This window comes from Eurosta solidaginis, chromosome 2, assembly GCF_040869045.1.
Source record: "Eurosta solidaginis isolate ZX-2024a chromosome 2, ASM4086904v1, whole genome shotgun sequence".
Lineage (NCBI taxonomy): Eukaryota > Metazoa > Arthropoda > Insecta > Diptera > Tephritidae > Eurosta > Eurosta solidaginis.
In genome coordinates this window covers 32,142,655-32,162,664 of record NC_090320.1, presented here as the reverse complement: position 1 = coordinate 32,162,664, position 20,010 = coordinate 32,142,655, and the positions used below count along the sequence as shown (strand labels likewise).

The window sequence follows — 20,010 nt, the reverse complement described above, 5'->3', positions numbered from 1 at the left end:
ATATTAAATTTTTTGTTAAAATTTTACTTTAAAAAAAAATTTTTTTTTTAAAAGTGGACGTGGTCCTTCTCCGATTTTACTAATTTTTTATTCAGTTGTTTGATGGGCCAATGTTTATTATGTTTGGATTCTTTTATATAAGAGCTATTAGGCCGGTGGTTTTTAAGCGAAAAACTAAGTTTTCCTTTATCCTCCTACGCGTTTCGGTACATTTTGTACCTTCCTCAGGGAGATCTGTTTTTATTAATAACATAAAACAATTATTCGCAAAAGAAACATTTTACACAACATTGAGAATTTCACTTACATTACATTCAATTAAATTAAAAAAATTTTTTCAAAACTATAAACACACATATATTCGCGCTGCATCCTTTACGTTGCTCATCTCATCACACTGTGTGCTTTTTGATTGCTGTGAAGTAAGCACAGTTGATATTGTCTACGTCCTCTTTGAAGTTTACACAGTCTTTTATTCGTTGTTGTATTCGCAAGCCCTCTAGTGTTAGCCTTGTTTTTGTTCTTCTTTCTATGTCCAATATACGCGCATTCGAAAAATCAGCTGAGTGATTGTGTATTGATAGGTGTTGCGAAAGTGCCGTAGAGGTCTTTTTGTTTCTTGCGTCTGCTTTGTGTTCGCTTATTCGTATTCCTAATGCTCTTTTTGTTGTCCCTATATAAATTTTGTTGCAGTCTTCGCCAGCTTTTCCCTTGCATTTGATTTCGTATATCACATTATGTTGTTGCTCCTTTTCGATTGTGTCTTTTGTTCGTGTAAAAATTTTATTTAGAGTGCAGTGTGGTCTGTGCGCAAATCTTACGTTGTTGTTGTTTATGATATTTCTCAAACTTTTGTTGTCCGTTAAGCCTGGTATGTATGTAATTCCTGTGTATATTATGTTATCCCGTACATTATTGTTTTGTGTATTAATATTTGAATGTTCAGTATTGTTAATTGTTGTAGTTATTAGCTTCTCAGTGACTGCATTAGGGTACCCGTTTTTGTATAGAATATTTTTTATTTTCAACTTGTTTTCATTCCTGAACTCCTGATCACTTAAAATCATAATTTTTCTTATTAGGCTTATTGCCGTGTTCTTCTTTTGGGTCCATGGATGGTTCGAGTGGTAGTTTATCATCCTCGATGACGCTATGGACTTAGAATACCAATTCGTTCTCAATTTTTCGTTTACTCTAGTGATCTCAATATCTAGGAATGCAAGTTTGTTGTCTTTTTCTTTTTCTGTGGTGAATTGGATTTTCGTGTGTTGTGAGTTTAGGGTTTTGAGTATGATTTCCACGTCCTTTTTCTTAACTATGGCTAATATATCATCTACATACTTATCTATGTATTTAATATATATGTCGTTAGATTCAAGTTCAGAGATACTGTCGTCAATAATTTTATCTAGCACTATGTCTGCTATTATGGGAGATAGGGGGTTTCCCATTGGCATTCCATAGATTTGTTGATAAATAGTGCCATCGTATCTGAAATAATTGTTGTCCCTTAGACAAAATTCAATAATTTTCTGGAACTGGGCTTTGGTTAGAGAGGTGTGCTCCTTTAGAGTTGGCCAATGTTGCATTATGTTGTGAATTGCTAGATGAATGGGGATGTTTGTGAAGAGTGATATCACGTCAAAAGATATAAGCAATTCATCATCGGCGATTTTTGTTTTCTTCAGTTTCTCTTTTACTTGGAAAGAATTTTTTACATTATATTTTTCGGAGGTTGCCTTCTTCAAAATTTGGCCTACATATTTTGCGAGATTGTAGCAAGGTACATTAACGGACGAAGAGATCGGACGGAGAGGCATGTTGTTTTTATGGACTAATTTTTATTAGGCGTACATATAGTAATAGGAGTAACGTCCCTGCCAAGTTTCATCTTAATATCTTCAACGACTGACAAATTACAGCCTGCAAAAGTTTTAAATTACCTTCTTTTAAAAGTGGGCGGTGCCACGCCCATTGTCCAAAATTTTACTAATCTTCTATTCTGCGTCATAAATTCAACTCATTTACCAAGTTTCGTCGCTTTATCTGTATTTGGTAATGAATTATCGCACTTTTTCGGTTTTTCGAAATTTTCGATATCGAAAAAGTTGGCGTGGTTATAGTCCGATATCGTTCATTTTAAATAGCGATCTGAGATGAGTGCTCAGGAACCTACATACCAAATTTCATCAAGATACCTCAAAATTTACTCAAGTTATCGTGTTAACGGACGGACGGACGGACGGACGGACATGGCTCAATCAAATTTTTTTTCGATCCTGATTATTTTTATATATGGAAGTCTATATCTATCTCGATTCCTTTATATATGTACAACCAACCGTTATCCAATCAAACTTAATATACTCTGTGAGCTCTGCTCAACTGAGTATAAAAAAACCTGTCACACTTCTGCACCTCAAAATCGTACACTGTGCTTATACAAGTACCTAGAGTTGAGTTGTATATACATTTGTGCACACGAATAAATACATATACAGATAAGGTATTTTTGTATTGCTGCTCAAGTCCACTTTTTGATGTGGTGTCTAGCAAAGCAACCAATCCTCCATTTTATTTGAAAATCTTCAAAACGTAACATTCAATTCCATATGAAGGAGTTGCGCAAATCACATACTCCAGTTAAAGTTGAGGAGCTGTTATTTTTTTTTTTTTGCTTTTTTTTTTGTACTTAACAGCGTTTTAAATGTGACATATCCAGATTTGGTTTAAATTCGAAGTTCTGTAATCATCATAAGATAAATCTCATTGCAGCTGCTCTTTCACTCACGTTTAGTCCATCGGACATATGTACATTCTTATAGATATATTTATATATTTATAGGATATGTGGAACTACGAATGTACTCACCTCATTCTCCATTACATTGCCTTGCACATTATGCGTATCATCATTTTTTGGTCTCCGATTCCGTTCACGTGCACTTTGCTGTTTACGACGTGTGGTTTGGGAGCTGCCAGTAAAAAGAAGAACACTTTATTTAGTATTTAGACTAGCAAACTGAGCTAATAAATAAGAGTACGTTCCTTCCCTCCATCATAGCAGATGATTCATATTATTCGATCAGCTAGGATTATTAGTAGGTTAGATTTTATGGAACATCTACGAATATGAGGGTGAAAGTAGAGTGCGATTAAACTACTCACGCCGAACCTAAAAGAAATCAACTGAGGGAAGGTGCAGGTATGTCAAGACACTGCGCTCAGGACTGATACGAAATGTCTTCTTATATCGCCAGAACATCATCTACACATTGAGCCGGGAAAGCTACTCAAAAAGGAGAGAAACAAGTTTTTGAGTTAATAGTTTCTGAAAATTCCGAGAAACCTTCGCATCCTAAATTACAGCTCATTGAAGCAGCTCCATCTAGGTATATAAGGGGACATTACCGTAAGCACCATAGCGAAATTCGACACACAAATTTTCAGTCGATTAAAACAGTATGAAAAGGTCCAGCCTTTGGATACTGTAATAGGTTTAACTCCTACTTATCCAGAATCAACGCCGACATATGCAACATATGTCTTACATAAAATGTGCCCCTACCTGTCACCAATCATCTTTTTATACTCAGTTGAGCAGAGCTCACAGAGTATATTAAGTTTGATTGGATAACGGTTGGTTGTACATATATAAAGATATCGAGATAGATATAGACTTCCATATATCAAAATAATCAGGATCGAAAAAAAATTTGATTGAGCCATGTCCGTCCGTCCGTCCGTCCGTTAACACGATAACTTGAGTAAATTTTGAGGTATCTTGATGAAATTTGGTATGTAGGTTCCTGAGCACTCATCTCAGATCGATATTTAAAATGAACGATATCGGACTATAACCACGCCCACTTTTTCGATATCGAAAATTTCGAAAAACCGAAAAAGTGCGATAATTCATTACAAAAGACAGATAAAGCGACAAAACTTGGTAGATGAGTTGAACTTATGACGCAGAATAGAAAATTAGTAAAATTTTGGACAATGGGCGTGGCACCGCCCACTTTTAAAAGAAGGTAATTTAAAAATTTTGCAAGCTGTAATTTGGAAGTCGTTGAAGATATCATGATGAAATTTGGCAGGAACGTTACTCCTATTACTATATTTACGCCTAATAAAAATTAGTAAAATCGGAGAAGGACCACGCCCACTTTTAAAAAAAAATTTTTAAAGTAAAATTTTAACAAAAAATTTAATATCTTTACAGTATATAAGTAAATTATGTCAACATTCAACTCCAGTAATGATATGGTGCAACAAAATACAAAAATAAAAGAAAATTTCAAAATGGGCGTGGATCCGCCCTTTTTCATTTAATTTGTCTAGGATACTTTTAACGCCATAAGTCGAACAAAAATTAACCAATCCTTTTGAAATTTGGTAGGGGCATAGGTTTTATGACGTTAACTGTTTTCTGTGAAAATGGGCGAAATCGGTTGATGCCACGCCCAGTTTTTATACACAGTCGTCCGTCTGTCCTTCCGCATGGCCGTTAACACGATAACTTGAGCAAAAATCGACATATCTTTAATGAACTTAGTTCACGTGCTTAGTTGAACTCACTTTATCTTGGCATGAAAAATGAACGAAATCCGACTATGACCACGCCCACTTTTTCGATATCGAAAATTACGAAAAACGAAAAAAATGCCATAATTCTATATCAAATACGAAAAAAGGGATGAAACATGGTAAGGTAATTGGATTGTTTTATTGACGCGAAATATAACTTTAGAAAAAACTTTATACAATGGTTGTGACACCTACCATATTAAGTAGAAGAAAATGAAAAAGTTCTGCAGGGCGAAATAAAAAACCCTTAAAATCTTGGCAGGTATTACATATATAAATAAATTAGCGGTATCCAACAGATGATGTTCTGGGTCACCCTGGTCCACATTTTGGTCGATATCTGGAAAACGCCTTCACATATACAATTACCACCACTCCCTTTTAAAACTCTCATTAATACCTTTAATTTGATACCCATATCATACAAACTCATTCTAGAGTCACCCTGGTCCACCTTTATGGCGATATCTCGAAAAGGCGTCCACCTATAGAACTAAGCCCCACGCCCTTTTAAAATACTCATTAACACCTTTCATTTGATACCCATATCGTACAAACATATTCTAAAGTCACCCCTGGTCCACCTTTATGGCGATATCTCGAAAAGGCGAACACCTATAGAACGAAGGCCCACTCCCTTTTAAAAATACTCATCAACTCCTTTCATTTGATACCCATATCGTACAAACAAAGTCTAGAGTCACCCCTGGTCCACCTTTATTGCGATACCTCGCAAAGGCGTCCACCTATAGAACTAAGGCCCACTCCCTTTTAAAATACTCATTAACTCCTTTCGTTTGATGCCCATATTTTACAAACAAATTCTAGGGTCACCCCTGGTCCACCTTTATGGCGATATCTCGAAAATGCGACCGCCTATACAACAACCACCACTCCCTTTTAAAACCCTCATTAATACCTTTAATTTGATACCCATATCGGACAAACACATTCTAGAGTCACCCCTGGTCCACCTTTATGGCGATATTTCGAAACGGCGTCCACCCATAGAACTAAGGCCCACTCCCTTTTAAAATACTCATTAACACCTTTCGTTTGATGCCCATATTGTACAAACAAATTGTAGGGTCACCCCTGGTCCACCTTTATGGCGATATCTCGAAACGGCGCCCACCTATGGAACTAAGGATTACTCCCTTTTAAAATACTCATTAACACCTTTCTTTGGATACCCATATTTTACAAGCAAATTCTAGGGTCACACCTGGTCCACCTTTATGTCGATATCTCGAAACGGCGTCCACCTATGGAACTAAGGATTACTCCCTTTTAAAATAATCATTAACACCTTTCATTTGATACCCATATCGTACAAACGCATTCTAGAGTCAACCCTGATCCACCTTTATGGCTATATCCCTAAATGGCGTCCACCTATAGAACTATGGCCCACTTCCTCATAAAATACTCTTTAATGCCTTTCATTTGATACACATGTCATACAAACACATTCCAGGGTTACCCTCGGTTCATTTTCCTACATGGTTATTTTCCCTTATGTTGTCACCATAGCTCTCAACTGAGTATATAATGTTCGGGTACACCCGAACTTAACCTTCCTTACTTGTTAAATGTAAAGTAGACCCAACGCCTGTTACACCTATATTTCTTTGGTCCAACCCATCTGAAACTGCAAGAATATATCGCTGACAATTGTGAGTAATCGCTCCAATTTAATTGGTCAAAGCAATGTGACAGAAAGAGGAAGAAGAAGGGTCCTCTTGGGAAGACTAAAAACAAAGGTGAATACAGTGCCGCCAATACTTTTGGGTTCTTATATTATTGTGTATTTAAAATTGAATTACCTATTTGTGTTATCTCCATCCGTGGTCATATCTGCCGAGGCTAAGGCTTCCGTACCATCGCGTTCTCGAACTAAACGTTCTGAAAAAAAAAAAATTAAAACAAGTAAGGAAGGCTAAGTTCGGGTGTAACCGAACATTACATACTCAGCTGAGAGCTTTGGAGACAAAATAAGGGAAAATCAACATTTAGCAAAATGAACCTAGGGTAACCCTGGAATGTGTTTGTATGACATGGGTTTCAAATGGAAGGTATTAAAGAGTATTTTAAAAGGGAGTGCGCCATAGTTCTATAGGTGGACGCCATTTCGGGATATCGCCATAAAGGTGGACCAGGGTGACTCCAGAATGTATTGAACGATATGGGTATCAAATGAAAGGTGTTAATGAGTATTTTAAAAGGAAGAGGCCCTTAGTTCTATAGATATCGAAATAAAGGTGGACCAGGGGCGACTCTAGAATGTGTTTATACGATATGGGTATCAAATTAAAGGTTTTAATGAGGGTTTTAAAAGGAAGTGGCCCTTAGTTGTATATGTGAAGGCGTTTTCGAGATATCGACCAAAATGTGGATCAGGGTGACCCAGAACATCATCTGTCGGATACCGCTTATTTATTTATATATGTCATACCACGAACAGTATTCCTGCCAAAATTCCAAGGGCTTTTGATTTCGTCCTGCAGAACTTTTTCATTTTCTTCTACTTAATATGGTAGGTGTCACACCCATTTTACAAAGTTTTTCTAAGGTTATATTTTGCGTCAATAAACCAATCCAATTACCATGTTTCATCTATTTTTTCATATTTGGTACAGAATTATGGCATTTTTTAATTTTTCATAATTTTCGATATCGAAAAATGGGGCGTGGTCATAGTCGGATTTCGGCTATTTTTATAAAGTGAGTTCAGATAAGTACGTGAACTAAGTTAAGTAAAGATATATCGATTTTTGCTCAAGTTATCGTGTTAACGGCTGAGCGGAAGGACAGACGGTCGACTGTGTATAAAAACTGGGCGTGGCTTCAACCGATTTCGCCCATTTTCACAGAAAACAGTTATCGTCATAGAATCTATACACTGACCAAATTTCACAAGGATTGGTAAATTTGTGTTCGACTTATGGTCTCAAAAGTATTATAGACGAATTAAATGAAAAAGGGCGGAGCCACGCCCATTTTGAAATTTTCTTTTGTAACAAGGCTGCCTTTCGTAATTCAATCATATGTATTCTATCTAAGTAATGTAACATACCTGCAATTATTCTATCTAAGCAATATGTAACATACCTGCAATGTAATTTACTACTACTTAAAACATGTCTGTAAATGTACATTTTATGTTAAGCTGCAGCACTACTTTAACATTTTCTCTAAATTTTGCCTAAGTTCATTTTGCCGATCATGATAATCGTTTATGAATAATGTGTGTGCGTGTGCATGCAATACACTGTCCAAAGCAATATCGGACGAGAGCGTTACATGTATACACACAAACTTCGATTTTGTTTCAAGTTAAGCACTGTCCGAAGCAACATTGGACGAGAACCTTCCTCTTCGCAAGCTCGAAGCCAATTAAATTTAAAAACGATCGGCAAAATGAACTTGGCAAAATTTAGAGAAAATGTTAAAGTAGTGTTGCAGCTTAACATAAAATGTACATTTACAGACATGTTTTAAGTAGTAGTAAATTACATTGCAGGTATGTTACATATTGCTTTAATAGAATAATTGCAGGTATGTTACATTACTTAGATAGAATACATATGATTGAATTACGAAAGGCAGCCTTGTTACACTTTTATTTTTGTATTTTATTGCACCATATCATTACTGGAGTTGAATGTTGACATAATTTACTTATATACTGTAAAGATATACACATTTTTGTTAAAATTTGACTTAAACATTTTTTTTTTAAAGTGGGCGTGTTCGTCATCCGATTTTGCTAATTTTTATTAAGCACACATATAGTAATAGGAGTAACGTTCCTGCCAAATTTCATCATGATATCTTCAACAACTGCGAAATTACAGCTTGCAAAACTTTTAAATTACCTTCTTTTAAAAGTGGGCGGTGCCACGCCCATTGTCCAATATTTTACTAATTTTCTGTTTTGCGTCATAAGGTCAACGCACCTACCATATTTCATCGCTTTATCCGTCTTTGGCAATGACATATCGCACTTTTTCGGTTTTTCGAAATTTTCGATATCGAAAAAGTGGGCGTGGTTGTAGTCCGATTTCCTTCATTTTAAATAGCGGTCTCAGATGAACGCGCAGGAACCTACATACCAAATTTCATCAAGATACCTCAAACTTTGCTCAAGTTATCGTGCTTACGGACGGACGGACGGACATGGCTATATGAATTTCTTTTTCGCCCAGATCATTTTGATATATAGAAGTCTATATCTATCTCGATTAGTTTATGCCGTTCCGGATTACCGTTATGCGAACAAAATTAAAGTTACTCTGTGAGCTCTGCTCATCTGAGTATAAAAATACGAAATGGAGGGCGATTTATAAGAGTTTAAGTGGATATGAAACAATAAAAAGATACCTTCTTAAGATGGTCAAAATTTAAGTTTTTACGCACCTAATTCCTGCAGTTTGAGCTCCTCAGCCTGTTGTCCGGCTTTCGCTTTCACTTCTATAGCGATCTCCGCAGAGCTATGTCCCGCGTGACATGAATATACACCAGCATCACGGAAAGTAATATCCAATATACGCAATGCGCCCTTCTTAGACACTTTAAACTTTCTTGAACGCGTCAACGGCTTACGATCTTTACTCCTCTTTATCTTGATATAGACGACGGCAACGCCAGCAACTTTAAGCGTAATTTTCGACTTCTTCGGATCATATTGTATATGCGTGGTATTGCTTACTTGTATAACAGGTTTGGGGTCCTCCAATGGGCAGGGTTTTACATTGCAAGGCTTTTTATCTGGCGGTTTAGCGCTCGGACACATTGACTCGGGACGCTCGATTTTATGCTCCTGCGCCATTATCTGTTTACAGTCCACTTTACGCTCTTTAATGCCATAACCGCATGTATGTGAACATTTCGACCACTCACCCTCTTCCCAACGCACCGGACAGTCGAGCAATATTGACGATCAGCAGGTGGTGGCTGTGGGCACATGCTATTCGGTACAACCATTGTGTTGTCGCCGCCGCGCGTAAGTTCGTGTATGCATTGCACTTCGCGTGTTTTGATGCCAATACCGCACGATTTCGAACAGGGTGTGTAATCAGAGTAATTCCAACGTGGTGGGCATGGCCGATCGTTGCATATGCGTACGCGCGCTTCAGGTTTTGTTTCGGGTGGACACAAGAATGGTGATACAACACGGCCATTATCCTCGCGTACACAGTTTATTATTAGGTCTTCAACACCACCCAAACAATTGGCGCTACACGAAGTGTAACCTTGTTCGCGCCATACATATGTTTTACCAGCTTCAGAGACGTCTACTTTGACTGAGTCGCGTAAATATTGATCTTCATAGTGATGTGATGGTAGCATACAGGGTTCTTGAGCGCAGCGTTGAACTTCGTCGCGTGGTTTGATGCCTTCGCAGAGCGAGTCATTGACAGTGACAATGGTCTGCGAATATTCGAGAAAGACTTTACAGCGAAAGACGCGACGACGCACCCCTTCGCCGCAGGTCACGCTACATGGTGACCATTCGATGTCCTTAACGAAGCTGAAATGAAAAGATAATGAAAGAGCCAATGAGATGAGGAAGATCTAGGAAATCTTATAGCAAATAGGAGAAATATGAAGTATTAAAATGAGAATGAGGGTATAAACCACTGTTACGTTTTTGTTGATAGCTCTTTAAAGAAAGAAAGGAGTCCTACAGTCGAAGAGTTTTCCAGTGAAGCTTTAAATATCCCGGTCAGTGCGTAAATCGTTTCCTCCTTTTACAGAACTCAAACGAAAATGTGAAGTATTTTGCGACTGGTTACATCTTCGATATTAGCTACTGGAAACAGTTTCTGTAATGGAGCCGAAACACTATTATTTTATTGGAACCCGTTATTTTTTGGAACCGGTCACTTTTAGGAACCGCGCTACTTTTTAACACGGTTTAAATGTTTTAAATTGTTTAAGTTCTGGAAATACCTAACTAGCTTTATTGAAACAGGATACATTTTTCTATTGGTTAATTTTTTGGCTGCAGACACACTTTTTAAAAACAGGCCCTTCTTCGCAACTGGAAACTGGATACTCTCTTAGAACCAGGCACTTTTTTGAAACCGGATACTTTTTGTCAGCTGTGACTATGTATTTTGAAACCCGGAATTTTTGACACCGACTTCTTATTTGCATCCGAATTCTTTTTTTGAATTGTTCGAAACCGTTTTTTAAGCTCTGGTTAATTTTTTCGAACCGGACACTCGGGCCCTCTTGGCTACTGAACACTTTTTGGTTTCGCGTACTTTTAAGTTACTTTTTGTGCGACTGGAGCCGGATATTTTTATTTCCTGGCACTATACTGCGATTACTATAGTAAAACGAGGCAATCGTTCCAGCACTTGTTGAATTCGAGTACTTTTTTAAGACGGGTCCTTTTTTGAAACGGTGTGCTTTTTAAAAACCAGGTACTATTTTGAAATCTGAAAACTTGTAGAAAATGGGTACTAATCTGAATCCGGCTAATTTTTTAAACCGGGTACTTTTTTGAAACCGGGTGCTATTTTGAAACATGGTACTTTTTTGTAAATGGTTACTTTTCTGAAACCGGCAACTTTTTGAAAATGAGTACTTTTTTCAAACCGGCTACGTTTTTGAAGCAAGGTACTCTTTCAACCCAGCTACATATTTGAAACCAGGTACTTTTATAAAAGCGGCAACCGGCTTACTATTCCGAAATCGGAAGCCTAGTTAAAAATACGTACTTTGCTGAAACCGGCTACTTTTTTCAAACTGGGTACTCTTTGAAACCGGTAACTTTTTGAGCTCGGTACTTATTTGAAAACTGGTACTTTTTAATTCGGGTACTTTTTGGCATAGCTTATTTTTTTGAAACCGACTACTTTTCTGAAATCGGGTACTTCTTCGAAATCCGGTACTTCTTTGAAATCGGGTACTATTTCGCAATCTGAAACCTTGATGAAAATGGGTACTCTTCTGAAATCTGTTACTTTTTTGAAATCGGGTACTTGTTGAAATTGGTACTTTTTTGAAACAAAAACATTTTTGAAACTATATACTTTTTTCAAACCGGCTACTTTTTTGAAACTAGGTACTTTTTTGAAACCGGCTACATTTCGAAACTGGGTACTTTTTTGAAACCAGGTATAGTTTAGAAACCGTCTCTTACTTTGAATCTTTTTTGTAATTGGTTACTTTTTGGAACCGGGTACTTTTATCGGGACCTGTTAATACTTTGGATATCAGTTTTCTGTCGGAACTGGTTACCTTTAGATATCGGATGTTTATTTGGAACCGATTACCTTGGGACCGGATAGTTATTTGGATACCGGTAGTTTCTCTTCATGGAAAGATTTTAGCATCTTATTTGTCGCTCAAGCCTAAACAAATGTATTAAAATTCAACGAGAGCGCTTTAAGCGCAGAAAAAGTAAAACAAGAAAATAAAAGCTCAACAAAATTTACACTCACAAATTCCATTGATATTCAATTTAAATGTCATGAATTTTTCAACTTTCAGCTAAGTTGAGCGTAAGTAAAATTCGCAATCACATTGTCATAGTAAAATTGCAATAAAATCTTGAATTATTAAATTTTATTGGCAACAGAAAAAAATGAAAATAAATTGAAGAAGTGCGCCAACAATTTATTGTGGTTGCCAAAAAAAATTGTATAAAACAAATTTACAAAATACAAAAAATATAAAAAATTGCTATTCCCAGCAAACAATGTTCCCCCCAAATACATTTAAAAAGAAACAATTTCTCACAAACATATCTACATTCATAGCTGGAAACAGTAACAATGGCTCATTGGCGACATTATGACGCGCCGCAAAGTCTGTACAAGCCATGCTTTCTGTCAGCGGCAAATAAACTGGCAAATATCTCTGTGAAATAATTCAGTAAAAGAAAAGAAACTAAGCAAGCGCAAGAGAAGTTTATTATCGCGCGGGAATTGGCCTAATACAGTTGCCGCATGTGGAAAATCTCAAGCAACACAAAGGAGGCCTAGCTAGGCTTAAGTGTGATGCGCTCAGAAAGAACAGTGGATTAAAAAATGATAAATTGTAGTATATTTTTAGGAGCGAGTATATACTTATTTAAGGATCTAACGAATATAAGGCGTGTCTAAAAGTATGCAACGTATAATTGTGTGATTCATATCTGCAGCAATATCCAGCCGATTTAGATTTAGCTGATTGATGTCACCACTGACATGATAGAGCTTTGTATATATCCCGTTGAGTAAACATATTTTAGAATATCTCTCGACTTCGTATTTGTTTTTTGCTCTTTTGAGATTATATTTATTTTACGCTTCCCCTGAAATTTGATGACCTACTTTAAGCATACCTGGCCATAGAAATATTGAGGGCATCGTGAAAGCTGACGAACTTTCAACGGCAGCCGAGTAGTGAACAGAGCATTTATGTCTATAATGTAAGAGGAACTTAAGAGCTCTTGATGATAGCTCCAAAGTATTAACTGAATAACTCATATTCTTGTGCAGCTCGGAGGGGAGTCGTCTCAGAGAAAGGGCATGTCTGAGGGTGCTGTTCTTTCTCCTCTGCTTTGGATTATGGTAATGAACGACCAGCTTCAGGACTTTCAGGGAAATTGTGGCTTATGTCGATGACCTACCAATTCTTGTTAGCGGTAAATTTCTAAAAACACTGAGAGAAGATTTCCAGGTTACCTGGGTTTATTGACTAAAAAAAGGGGCAAGTGGCATACGCTGAGTGATACATTGGCTGTTGCTGAATAAAAATGAGACGGCAGTCTGGTCAACCTATTCACGATTAGATCTAGGCTGAACGGAAGCTATTTAGGCTGACCGATAACTGGATGTCTCAGACACTGACGAACTAACGAGTCTCCTAATGAGAATTGTGGAATTCCGCTGGCCACTTGCTTTCTTATTCTGGACAGGTGGGCCTCGAGTTAGCTTATCAAACGATAGGTTGTCACGACCTCTACTGATCTTGGCGAAATTTTAACTTAACTTTAGGCTATCGTAGTCATCCAGTGGGAGTGACAGGGAAAGTAGTAGTGGGAGTGTGAATAAGAGTGGCAGTGATAGGTGTGGGAGTACGAGTGGAAGATGGTGTGGGAGTGTGAGTGGATGTTGGAGTGGAGGTGGTAGTGGAACTAGAAGTGGGTGTAGGAATGGGTTCGGGATTGGGAGGGGAAGTGGAGTTAGAAGGGAAAGATTAAGAAGGAAAAATGGAAAAAAAACAAGAGGAGGATGATACAAAATGTGTTAGGATTAAAGGAGGATCCATATATATATGAAGGAAATTCAGTTTTCCGAACAATGTCTGCGAGTACGCTGGTCATCTATAAAATGGGTCGAAACTACTCATATTAAAGGAGCGAAACGAAATACTGAGGGGCCAGTTTCTTTTAACTTCCCAGTAACCTGCACACCCAAACAGACAACTGGTCTATGCGACCCAGCCAAATAAGGAGATATTTCCAAAAGTACTATGAATGAAAGCGGCATTAGAGATATCAACAGAGGCCTTCAGTATCATACACACACAGTCGGTGTGTTGCCGTACAGGAAAGAATACTTCGCAGGGAGTTGCTTATCCATATAACTCGGAGAAGAAAATGAGCCCCTTTCTTCTCTACTTCTTGTAACAGTCTTGAGCTTTATGCAATAGGTGCGAGGACTCACAAGTTGTCATCAATATCCTCTAGTTGAAGTCCAGGAAAGAAGCAGTCTAAGGTGGACCAAAGAGACATGGGAGCGGTAGGAAACAGTAAACGGCGACTCGTGCTTATACTCACACTGGTTAGTCCCGCTATTAGAACCACACATCAAATTAGGTCCATAGAGAAAAAAAGCTACACCGCTCAAAAATTTAGACCACGAGAGGAAGGACTAGAAATTATGGTCTGAGGAAGTAGATAAGTGCAAGATAAAGATAAAAGATATGAGAAAATCTAGACGAAAATACATGGGAGATAACGACTTCTTTAGGGTGGTGCAACTTCAGTCGTAAGAAATGAAAAATTACACTGAGGATGGCACAACTTTAAAACTGGATTAACTGCAAGCGAAATTTGAAAGAGAGAAGAAAATCTGTCAAATATATATGTAATGAACTATCCTTGCTAGGAAAAGGAAAATAAGTTACGTATTTATTTAACCGACCGAGTGACACATCGCATATCAATTGGTACTCAAAAAGTAAGGCACACACGCATGCATTTTTTATAAATTTTATTTTTTGTAGCTCATAGAAATTTGTTGTACACAAAATAAAAATGAGTAATCTTCTAGAATATTAACTAACACAGCGTTGACTAAAAGATTAAGTGTCAACGAAGTCTGTGGCGATTAAATGAAGTGGAAATAGAAGCCGAAGTGGAGAATACAAAATGACGTTAATGAATGCAACCGTTGGTGGCTATTCGTAGTGACAAAACCAACAGAGCCTTAAAATTAAGAATAAGAAGGCAGGGAAGTAGGTGTGAAAGAAGAAGATAAATTCTGTTGAGTTAAAAGAGTCTCTAAAACAGATTATACTTCACTAAGAAAATGTGTGAAGTGTGAGTTTGTCTGGAGTCAATTATAAAGTCTATGCGTTCGACGTAAGCAACTAAAGTTTGTTAAATGCTGACAGTGGGGAGAAGCAGAAGATAATAGTTGATTTAAGAATAAACGCAAGAATGGCCAGAAGGTGAATAGCAAATGAAAACAGCAGGTGAGAAGAATGTAATACTTAGGATGCTAGACATATTTAAGGCAATGTACATATGGTAAACTAGGGCGCCTCATGTACTGCGACAAGAGTCTTAGACAAGTGCGAAAGTAAGGTTACTGTCTGGCAATGAGGGTGTATGGAAATAAGCGTTTGTAGTGGGTGAATAGGGGAGAGTGAGAAAAGTAAAGAGAGGGATGGGGTTTCACGTTACAAAATATTTCCTTAAAATATCACGTCAATAGTTATATCACCAACTTACAAGAGCCAATAAATTTAATTCTGAAAGTAGCGAAAAATTACATTGACCTCTAGCCTCAAGTTTTGTGGGAACATTCTCTATATAAATATGTATATCGTCGGAATTTGGGTTTCAATAATCATACTAAAAGTGAATGTGGAGATTTCCGCCAATGTTGCATTGGAAATTGAATTTGAAAACTTTTGAAATGCTTAAATGTTCAAATTTACATACATATATTAGCAACAGACATTACTGAGGTGCTGAAATACCATTTGAATTTAATAAAATGTTTAACAAGTAAATGATAGGCATGGTTACGTTACGGTCCCCCCCTCCCCACTTCCAGTAATAAAATGTCTCATAACCAAAAAAAATAATATACCGAATTGAAACAAAAAGTCACAGAAACTATCACTTAAGAAGAGTCTCTAGTTCAAAATGAGTGTATCTTTACTGCATTCTATCCATCTATCTCTTTTACATGTTTACTGGCGAATTTAACATGGCGATGTCCTAGGCAGTAGAAATTGTTCCCGCTGCTTTAACTTTTCACTAGTTCCAACTATGTATATGCAAATTATTATTTATTATATTATTTTTGCTACTTTTTCGATAGTTACGTACTGGTGGAATAGTGTTGAGAAAGAGGCTTACTCATATGTAGCCGCAGCTCGTTAAAGCTGGTAGCAGTTTTTATGCCGATTTTATAACTGAAAATCTAGCTATTAACGAACTGATACTTACATATTTGGCACTCTCGGTCTAGTTCTGAACCAGAATTTTGTATCACTAGTTACTGACTTCCCTTGAGGGTAATTAACTAATATCATATGAAGTTAGAATATGCTCCTCTTGTTTTGGTACAGTCTTGCTTACATCCTTTGGTCATATGCCCCATATTTCAGCTGATATGTTAGTTGATTAAACATTTTTTTCAGTGCTATAACGTTTTTGAAGATTTTTTTTGTTGTCAAATCGTTAGTTTAAATTTTTTTATCATACACAAGTGCCTGAGCGTTATACGGGAGTGCTTTTTCTTGGCACTTTCATAAGAAATTCAAGCATTTTCATATGATTCGAAATTATATGTGAGGGCATATGGGAGTGCTATGAAAATTTGTTTTATCTTCAAAGTGTGAATCTGTGCCTATGAGGGCAAAACAAAAACAAAAGTGCTATAAGTGTATAGGGGTTGAGCAGCTCTGGTCAAGATCATTATGGTAATAGCAGAATAGCGGAGATGCGAACGTTTATATAAGGTGTATGTGCATAAGAATAATATTTATTTATTTATTTAAGCCAATTAAAAAAGAATCTTATAGGCTCGTTATAAAAGTGTAAAGTAGTTAACAATGTTAATATAAATTACCTTACTTATAAAAAGTATTTAAAATACTCAGAAGGCCATCTTTCGAACAAGAAAAATCTATCTCACAAAATTTAAAAATTCTATTGAACTCAATTAATTGTCTAGTAATGAAAGGCTCTAGTAATTAAAGCATTCCGCGCATAAAGAGCCCTAAGAACACCAATATGAAAAAACTCAGAAGCACGAAGAGCTCTAGCTGGTATATTAATGAAAATCCTCTCCAGGAGCACAGGGCAATCAACAACCCCACGTACTAAATCGAAAACGAACGACAGCGATAAAATTGTCCTCCTGTTCAGCAATGATTTTAAGTTAATTAATAAGCAACGAGCTTTATAAGTCGGGATAGGATCCGAGAAGCGCAGACTGCGTAATGCAAAGTGTACGAATACTTTTTGGATTCGTTCAATTCTTGCAACATGGCAGGAATAATACGGAGACCAGATGAAACAAGCGTACTCAAGTTGGGATCGCACAAACGCGGAATATAAAAGCTTTAGCGTATACGGGTCACTGAAATCCAAGATATGACGCCTAACAAAAGCTAGCATGGCATACGACTTAGCAATGCATACATTAATATGACTTGAAAACGAAAACTTCGAGTCAGATCATCTGGTAACCTTGCCGTGCGCGGACGTGTTTTTGATCGCTCTTCGAATTGTATTCTTTTTACTTTGTAAACAAGTTTTATATTTTATAAATATTCATTAATATAATAGAAAACAGTTTATAAGTTTAATTTCGTATTACATCTTTACATAGTGCAATATACATAGTGGCTTTTTGTGCAATTTAAACATTCAGTCTGTGTGTTCATAGATCATAGATTTTCACAAAAAATTGTGATAACTGCATACCTTTTTGTTAACTGTCAAGCGGATCTCTTAGCCCGCATCGGTAAAACTGAACCGGATGAAGCTGGCTGTAGGGATTTCGGGATCCCGCTGGCCACCTGTGGATTGCTCCTCCATAGCTGGGCCTCGAATCAGCTCAGCAAACGTTGGGCGGATACCACGTCTTGCAGGGTAGCAAGATCTTTCTGGCCAAAAGTGGATGGCAGGAGGTCTGCTGAAATAATTGGGTTCACTAAGGCTCACCTATCAATGGTCATTGGGGTTTTGACAGGGCACTGTCCCATGGGTATCCATGCGGTACGTCTCAATATACTGGAAACTCCATCCTGCTGCAGCTGTATGGAGGATGATGAGGTGGAATCACCAAATCACTTTATGCTTGATTGTCCAGCTTTTGCCAGAATTAGGCGAAAGTACTTCGGTCGCGACTCACTTGGATCTCCCGAGGATATATCCAAAGTTGAGATCGGTATCATTCGGAGCTTTATCGTTGCTACCCAACGATTCTCTAAGTAGCTAGATCTAAGTCACCGTTATTTTTGGTGTATGTGGTATCACAACGGACCTTCGTGTTGTCCAAGTGAGCTATCCTTATCAGGGCAGCTACCACCTAACCTATCCTATCCTATACCTTTTTGTTGGTAGCTGCTATTAGCAAGTCATTGTGTGCCCTTTTTGCTTTCTGTTGTGTTCGCTGCTAACTATACGCTGTCTTGCGATTTGCATCCAGTGCACCAAAATAACTCTCGCCCATATTTTTGAACAGCTGTTCAATTTATCCTATACTTATAGTTTCTTTTGCCTATTTTTCTCTTGGGTTTGTTTAACTTTGCAATTATGTTGGATTGCTGTGTCAAGAAGTGCACCAATCAAAAGAAAATTTCCCGTGGTGATACTTATGTTTGTTGTTGGCTCTGTGATAATATGGCTCATGTTATCTGTGCCGGTTTCTTTCACATAGGTGGTCGGGTGGTTGACCTAATATCCAGCAAAATTGGACTGAACTGGACATGTCATGATTGTCGTTCCGTAGAAAGTGACATGCGAGCTTTCATGAGGCAAACTCAGAAAGAGTTCAACAACATTTTTATTGGGTTTCGTGACCTTAACGAAAGATTCAAAACGATGGAGGCTCACTTTAAAAAATTGAAAGTGATATCTGAATCCCCAAAACGTAAGAAATGTATGCCCAACAATGATTCCAACTTGTCTTCGAGTCGGGGGCAAAGCTGTCCTCCTACGAATGTCCTTTCAACCGCGTTGACTGATACGAACAGGCTTACCAAAGACGTTATGAACAATGCAGCCAGGAACCTCCACAAGAATCTCTACAAGGCTGTGTCGAGACTTCCAGTGATACAATCTCTGGCAAATTAAACGATGCGCGAACTAATAGTGGTACCTTTGCGGCTGTTTGTTCTACGTCAACAATGTTGATTTCGCTGGACTCCCCAATTCATCCTACACCTCCACCGGTATCTTTAGCTCCAACAATAACAGTTACCGATACTGGGGTTGTTGCTAGCGATACTAGTGTACCTGAAAAAATAGTACTTCTTTGACGGGCTCGATAACCAACGCTAGGTCAAGCAATGCGTTTTCTGTCAACTGTTCTATAATGGCCGCAACTTCCCAGCTCTCTGGTGCTCTATCCGCTACTCCTTTGCAGGTGACTGCCGTGCCACCTCGTAGGGCTGTATTTGTGTCCCGATTACACGCCTCGCTTACCGAAAATGATATTGCTCATTACGTTTGCTCTAAACTTGGTGTTGCACCCACTAGTAACATCAATGTGTAAAAAATTTAACTTTAAATATGAGAGAGACATCTCCTCATTTAAAATATCCCTTTCAGATGAATATTTCGATAAGGTACTTGATTCCTCTTTTTGGCCTAAGCATACTGTGGTTCACTTGTTCACAAGAAAGGCGAGGGCTGAACCTGTTTTATTACAGCCAAAAAACGGTATGACGAACACAGTAATAACAACACAAAGGCAATTGCTGATCTGTCCCGTCTTCTCATTAATTACCAAAATGTTCGTGGTTTACGATCAAAACTTGTTCCATTCTTCCTTAATTCTTTCAACTTTTCTGCACAAGTTGTAGCTTTTACGAAGACCTGGCTAAAGCCTGATAATTACAATTATGAGGTTTTTTCAAATAAATATGCTGTTTATCGGCGTGATCGCATCTATAGGGCGGGAGGTGTCCTTATTGCTGTTGAATCTAACCTATCATCTGAGTTGATTT

General features: G+C 37.6%; 1 pseudogene; it reads right to left on the bottom strand.

Moving 5' to 3' along the window:
- Positions 1 to 2,792: 2,792 nt before the first annotated feature.
- LOC137239488 (ADAMTS-like protein 1) overlaps positions 2,793 to 20,010 on the bottom strand; it is an 87,701-nt pseudogene continuing 70,483 nt past the window's right edge.